This window comes from Nomia melanderi, unplaced genomic scaffold (genome assembly GCF_051020985.1).
Source record: "Nomia melanderi isolate GNS246 unplaced genomic scaffold, iyNomMela1 scaffold0699, whole genome shotgun sequence".
Classification (NCBI taxonomy): Eukaryota; Metazoa; Arthropoda; class Insecta; order Hymenoptera; family Halictidae; genus Nomia; species Nomia melanderi.
In genome coordinates this window covers 2,501-10,000 of record NW_027475813.1, presented here as the reverse complement: position 1 = coordinate 10,000, position 7,500 = coordinate 2,501, and positions in this window count along the sequence as shown.

Sequence of the window (7,500 nt, the reverse complement as noted above, 5' to 3'; positions counted from 1 at the left end):
TATTTCTTATAATATATACCTCTTAGTTTATGTATTTCTCTCTTAGGACACCTCAATTTTATATGTATATATTATATTTCATTCGAACAATTTTTGTTCGTCGCCCCTTTTTGTGTGTAGTATTTCGTTTGGTCTTTGCCATTAAATTTTTGTATACGAAAAATATATTTTCGCTCGGATAGAAAACCCCTTTTGGGTTTCTGAGAGTTGATGTGAGAGTCGTACAAGTATAACGAATATACGTTGTATCCAACCCAACATTCTGGGCTTACCACATAAGGGCCATTCGGTCTGAGACACCGACCCGTGGTCATGCTGTGTAGAGAAAAATTCGCAACGGAACGCGGTACAGAACAGTCGAGGAATGGACCTCGAGGAGCTGAACGACTGCTTCTCGACCGAGATCGTAGAATAGCCGCTCGCCCGCCGCTGCGCCGACCGGTCCGCTCGAACCGACGTGCTCTCTTATAGTAACCAAACGGGCGGCCGCGACGACCGCGGCGCCGGCCGCTCAGCACGGGCGCTTATGGTGGTAAACTGCCGCGCGTACAGACCAACCGGCCGGGCTGCTGGTACTTAGCCGCTGAAACTATGGTCGATTCGAACATATATTAACATACGATTTTTATTCGATAAATCGTTATTGTACATATTAAACGTTAGTTTCCACCGAAAGAAAAATTTTTTAGAATTTTTTTTTTCCAAAAATTGCAAGAGTAAACTTTTTTAATATTCGATTTAAAAATTTTTAAATGCTTAATCCTTACATTAAACTACTGGGAGAACTCAGAAATCATAATGAAAAAAATTACAAAAATTTATTTTTCTCAGAAACTCCGAAAAACAGAGTGGTCGAATCCGTGCAAGCCGGAATTTTTCTAAGTCCCCACGGTCAAGAGTAAACTTTTTTAATAAGCGTTTTAAAATTATTTCAATGTTTAATCCATGCGTAAACATGAAGTTTATTAACGTTTTTAACATTAAAAAAAATTACAAAAATTTATTTTTCGGAAAAAATGGAAAAAACCGATTCGTCGGAGCGAGGTGTCCTGCCCGTGCGGTAATTCCAGCAGGCGAATCGGACTTCCCGAAATTTTTCTAAGTCCCACGGTCGACACCAACTTTTTTAATAAGCGTTTTAAAATTATTTCAATGTTTAATCCATGCGTAAACATGAAGTTTATTAACGTTTTTAACATTAAAAAAAATTACAAAAATTTATTTTTCGGAAAAAAAGGAAAAAACCGATTCGGCGGAGCGAGGTGTCCAGCCCGTGCGGTAATTCCAGCAGGCGAATCGGACTTCCCGAAATTTTTCTAAGTCCCACGGTCGACACCAACTTTTTTAATAAGCGTTTTAAAATTATTTCAATGTTTAATCCATGCGTAAACATGATGTTTATTAACGTTTTCAACGTTAAAAAAAATTACAAAAATTTATTTTTCAAAAAAAATGGAAAAAACCGATTCGTCGGAGCGAGGTGTCCTGCCCGTGCGGTAATTCCAGCAGGCGAATCGGACTTCCCGAAATTTTTCTAAGTCCCACGGTCGACACCAACTTTTTTAATAAGCGTTTTAAAATTATTTCAATGTTTAATCCATGCGTAAACATGAAGTTTATTAACGTTTTTAACATTAAAAAAAATTACAAAAATTTATTTTTCGGAAAAAATGGAAAAAACCGATTCGTCGGAGCGAGGTGTCCTGCCCGTGCGGTAATTCCAGCAGGCGAATCGGACTTCCCGAAATTTTTCTAAGTCCCACGGTCGACACCAACTTTTTTAATAAGCGTTTTAAAATTATTTCAATGTTTAATCCATGCGTAAACATGAAGTTTATTAACGTTTTTAACATTAAAAAAAATTACAAAAATTTATTTTTCGGAAAAAAAGGAAAAAACCGATTCGGCGGAGCGAGGTGTCCAGCCCGTGCGGTAATTCCAGCAGGCGAATCGGACTTCCCGAAATTTTTCTAAGTCCCACGGTCGACACCAACTTTTTTAATAAGCGTTTTAAAATTATTTCAATGTTTAATCCATGCGTAAACATGAAGTTTATTAACGTTTTTAACATTAAAAAAAATTACAAAAATTTATTTTTCGGAAAAAATGGAAAAAACCGATTCGTCGGAGCGAGGTGTCCTGCCCGTGCGGTAATTCCAGCAGGCGAATCGGACTTCCCGAAATTTTTCTAAGTCCCACGGTCGACACCAACTTTTTTAATAAGCGTTTTAAAATTATTTCAATGTTTAATCCATGCGTAAACATGAAGTTTATTAACGTTTTTAACATTAAAAAAAATTACAAAAATTTATTTTTCGGAAAAAAAGGAAAAAACCGATTCGGCGGAGCGAGGTGTCCAGCCCGTGCGGTAATTCCAGCAGGCGAATCGGACTTCCCGAAATTTTTCTAAGTCCCACGGTCGACACCAACTTTTTTAATAAGCGTTTTAAAATTATTTCAATGTTTAATCCATGCGTAAACATGATGTTTATTAACGTTTTCAACGTTAAAAAAAATTACAAAAATTTATTTTTCAAAAAAAATGGAAAAAACCGATTCGTCGGAGCGAGGTGTCCTGCCCGTGCGGTAATTCCAGCAGGCGAATCGGACTTCCCGAAATTTTTCTAAGTCCCACGGTCGACACCAACTTTTTTAATAAGCGTTTTAAAATTATTTCAATGTTTAATCCATGCGTAAACATGAAGTTTATTAACGTTTTTAACATTAAAAAAAATTACAAAAATTTATTTTTCGGAAAAAATGGAAAAAACCGATTCGTCGGAGCGAGGTGTCCTGCCCGTGCGGTAATTCCAGCAGGCGAATCGGACTTCCCGAAATTTTTCTAAGTCCCACGGTCGACACCAACTTTTTTAATAAGCGTTTTAAAATTATTTCAATGTTTAATCCATGCGTAAACATGAAGTTTATTAACGTTTTTAACATTAAAAAAAATTACAAAAATTTATTTTTCGGAAAAAAAGGAAAAAACCGATTCGGCGGAGCGAGGTGTCCAGCCCGTGCGGTAATTCCAGCAGGCGAATCGGACTTCCCGAAATTTTTCTAAGTCCCACGGTCGACACCAACTTTTTTAATAAGCGTTTTAAAATTATTTCAATGTTTAATCCATGCGTAAACATGATGTTTATTAACGTTTTCAACGTTAAAAAAAATTACAAAAATTTATTTTTCAAAAAAAATGGAAAAAACCGATTCGTCGGAGCGAGGTGTCCTGCCCGTGCGGTAATTCCAGCAGGCGAATCGGACTTCCCGAAATTTTTCTAAGTCCCACGGTCGACACCAACTTTTTTAATAAGCGTTTTAAAATTATTTCAATGTTTAATCCATGCGTAAACATGAAGTTTATTAACGTTTTTAACATTAAAAAAAATTACAAAAATTTATTTTTCGGAAAAAATGGAAAAAACCGATTCGTCGGAGCGAGGTGTCCTGCCCGTGCGGTAATTCCAGCAGGCGAATCGGACTTCCCGAAATTTTTCTAAGTCCCACGGTCGACACCAACTTTTTTAATAAGCGTTTTAAAATTATTTCAATGTTTAATCCATGCGTAAACATGAAGTTTATTAACGTTTTTAACATTAAAAAAAATTACAAAAATTTATTTTTCGGAAAAAAAGGAAAAAACCGATTCGGCGGAGCGAGGTGTCCAGCCCGTGCGGTAATTCCAGCAGGCGAATCGGACTTCCCGAAATTTTTCTAAGTCCCACGGTCGACACCAACTTTTTTAATAAGCGTTTTAAAATTATTTCAATGTTTAATCCATGCGTAAACATGATGTTTATTAACGTTTTCAACGTTAAAAAAAATTACAAAAATTTATTTTTCAAAAAAAATGGAAAAAACCGATTCGTCGGAGCGAGGTGTCCTGCCCGTGCGGTAATTCCAGCAGGCGAATCGGACTTCCCGAAATTTTTCTAAGTCCCACGGTCGACACCAACTTTTTTAATAAGTGTTTTAAAATTATTTCAATGTTTAATCCATGCGTAAACATGAAGTTTATTAACGTTTTTAACATTAAAAAAAATTACAAAAATTTATTTTTCGGAAAAAATGGAAAAAACCGATTCGTCGGAGCGAGGTGTCCTGCCCGTGCGGTAATTCCAGCAGGCGAATCGGACTTCCCGAAATTTTTCTAAGTCCCACGGTCGACACCAACTTTTTTAATAAGCGTTTTAAAATTATTTCAATGTTTAATCCATGCGTAAACATGATGTTTATTAACGTTTTCAACGTTAAAAAAAATTACAAAAATTTATTTTTCAAGAAAAATGGAAAATACCGATTCGGCGGAGCGAGGTGTCCAGCCCGTGCGGTAATTCCAGCAGGCGAATCGGACTTCCCGAAATTTTTCTAAGTCCCACGGTCGACACCAACTTTTTTAATAAGCGTTTTAAAATTATTTCAATGTTTAATCCATGCGTAAACATGATGTTTATTAACGTTTTCAACGTTAAAAAAAATTACAAAAATTTATTTTTCAAGAAAAATGGAAAATACCGATTCGGCGGAGCGAGGTGTCCAGCCCGTGCGGTAATTCCAGCAGGCGAATCGGACTTCCCGAAATTTTTCTAAGTCCCACGGTCGACACCAACTTTTTTAATAAGTGTTTTAAAATTATTTCAATGTTTAATCCATGCGTAAACATGACGTTTATTAACGTTTTTGACATTAAAAAAAATTACAAAAATTTATTTTTCAAAAAAAATGGAAAAAACCGATTCGTCGGAGCGAGGTGTCCAGCCCGTGCGGTAATTCCAGCAGGCGAATCGGACTTCCCGAAATTTTTCTAAGTCCCACGGTCGACACCAACTTTTTTAATAAGCGTTTTAAAATTATTTCAATGTTTAATCCATGCGTAAACATGATGTTTATTAACGTTTTCAACGTTAAAAAAAATTACAAAAATTTATTTTTCAAAAAAAATGGAAAAAACCGATTCGTCGGAGCGAGGTGTCCTGCCCGTGCGGTAATTCCAGCAGGCGAATCGGACTTCCCGAAATTTTTCTAAGTCCCACGGTCGACACCAACTTTTTTAATAAGCGTTTTAAAATTATTTCAATGTTTAATCCATGCGTAAACATGAAGTTTATTAACGTTTTTAACATTAAAAAAAATTACAAAAATTTATTTTTCGGAAAAAATGGAAAAAACCGATTCGTCGGAGCGAGGTGTCCTGCCCGTGCGGTAATTCCAGCAGGCGAATCGGACTTCCCGAAATTTTTCTAAGTCCCACGGTCGACACCAACTTTTTTAATAAGCGTTTTAAAATTATTTCAATGTTTAATCCATGCGTAAACATGAAGTTTATTAACGTTTTTAACATTAAAAAAAATTACAAAAATTTATTTTTCGGAAAAAAAGGAAAAAACCGATTCGGCGGAGCGAGGTGTCCAGCCCGTGCGGTAATTCCAGCAGGCGAATCGGACTTCCCGAAATTTTTCTAAGTCCCACGGTCGACACCAACTTTTTTAATAAGCGTTTTAAAATTATTTCAATGTTTAATCCATGCGTAAACATGAAGTTTATTAACGTTTTTAACATTAAAAAAAATTACAAAAATTTATTTTTCGGAAAAAATGGAAAAAACCGATTCGTCGGAGCGAGGTGTCCTGCCCGTGCGGTAATTCCAGCAGGCGAATCGGACTTCCCGAAATTTTTCTAAGTCCCACGGTCGACACCAACTTTTTTAATAAGCGTTTTAAAATTATTTCAATGTTTAATCCATGCGTAAACATGATGTTTATTAACGTTTTCAACGTTAAAAAAAATTACAAAAATTTATTTTTCAAAAAAAATGGAAAAAACCGATTCGTCGGAGCGAGGTGTCCTGCCCGTGCGGTAATTCCAGCAGGCGAATCGGACTTCCCGAAATTTTTCTAAGTCCCACGGTCGACACCAACTTTTTTAATAAGTGTTTTAAAATTATTTCAATGTTTAATCCATGCGTAAACATGACGTTTATTAACGTTTTTGACATTAAAAAAAATTACAAAAATTTATTTTTCAAAAAAAATGGAAAAAACCGATTCGTCGGAGCGAGGTGTCCAGCCCGTGCGGTAATGCCAGCAGGCGATCCGGGGTACTCGAAATTTTTCTAAGTCCCGACGGTCAAGAGTAAACTTTTTCATCGCATATTTCAAAATTTTTTCAATGTTTAATCTACGCATAAAAACGCAGTTTATCGCAGTTTTTAACGTTGAGAAAATTGACAAAAATTTTTTTTTCACTGAAAATGGAAAAAATGTATCGGTCGATGCGGGCTATCCAGGCCGTGCGGTAATTCCAGCAGGCGATCCGGGGTACTCGAAATTTTTCTAAGTCCCGACGGTCAAGAGTAAACTTTTTCATCACATATTTCAAAATTTTTTTAATGTTTAATCCACGCATAAAAACGCAGTTTATTAACGTTTTTAACGTTGAGAAAATTGACAAAAATTTTTTTTTCACTGAAAATGGAAAAAATGTATCGGTCGATGCGGGCTATCCAGGCCGTGCGGTAATTCCAGCAGGCGATCCGGGGTACTCGAAATTTTTCTAAGTCCCGACGGTCAAGAGTAAACTTTTTCATCACATATTTCAAAATTTTTTTAATGTTTAATCCACGCATAAAAACGCAGTTTATTAACGTTTTTAACGTTGAGAAAATTGACAAAAATTTTTTTTCACTGAAAATGGAAAAAATGTATCGGTCGATGCGGGCTATCCAGGCCGTGCGGTAATTCCAGCAGGCGATCCGGGGTACTCGAAATTTTTCTAAGTCCCGACGGTCAAGAGTAAACTTTTTCATCACATATTTCAAAATTTTTTTAATGTTTAATCCACGCATAAAAACGCAGTTTATTAACGTTTTTAACGTTGAGAAAATTGACAAAAATTTTTTTTTCACTGAAAATGGAAAAAATGTATCGGTCGATGCGGGCTGTCCAGGCCGTGCGGTAATTCCAGCAGGCGATCCGAGGTACTCGAAATTTTTCTAAGTCCGAACGGTCAAGAGTAAACTTTTTCATCACATATTTCAAAATTTTTTTAATGTTTAATCCACGCATAAAAACGCAGTTTATTAACGTTTTTAACGTTGAGAAAATTGACAAAAATTTTTTTTTCACTGAAAATGGAAAAAATGTATCGGTCGATGCGAGCTGTCCAGGCCGTGCGGTAATTCCAGCCGGCGATCCGAGGTACTCGAAATTTTTCTAAGTCCGAACGGTCAAGAGTAAACTTTTTCATCACATATTTCAAAATTTTTTCAATGTTTAATCCACTCATAAAAAACGCAGTTTATTAACGTTTTTAACGTTGAGAAAATTGACAAAAATTTTTTTTTCACTGAAAATGGAAAAAATGTATCGGTCGATGCGGGCTGTCCAGGCCGTGCGGTAATTCCAGCAGGCGATCCGGGGTACTCGAAATTTTTCTAAGTCCGAACGGTCAAGAATAAACTTTTTTATTACATGTTTTAAAAATTTTTCAATGCTTAATCCG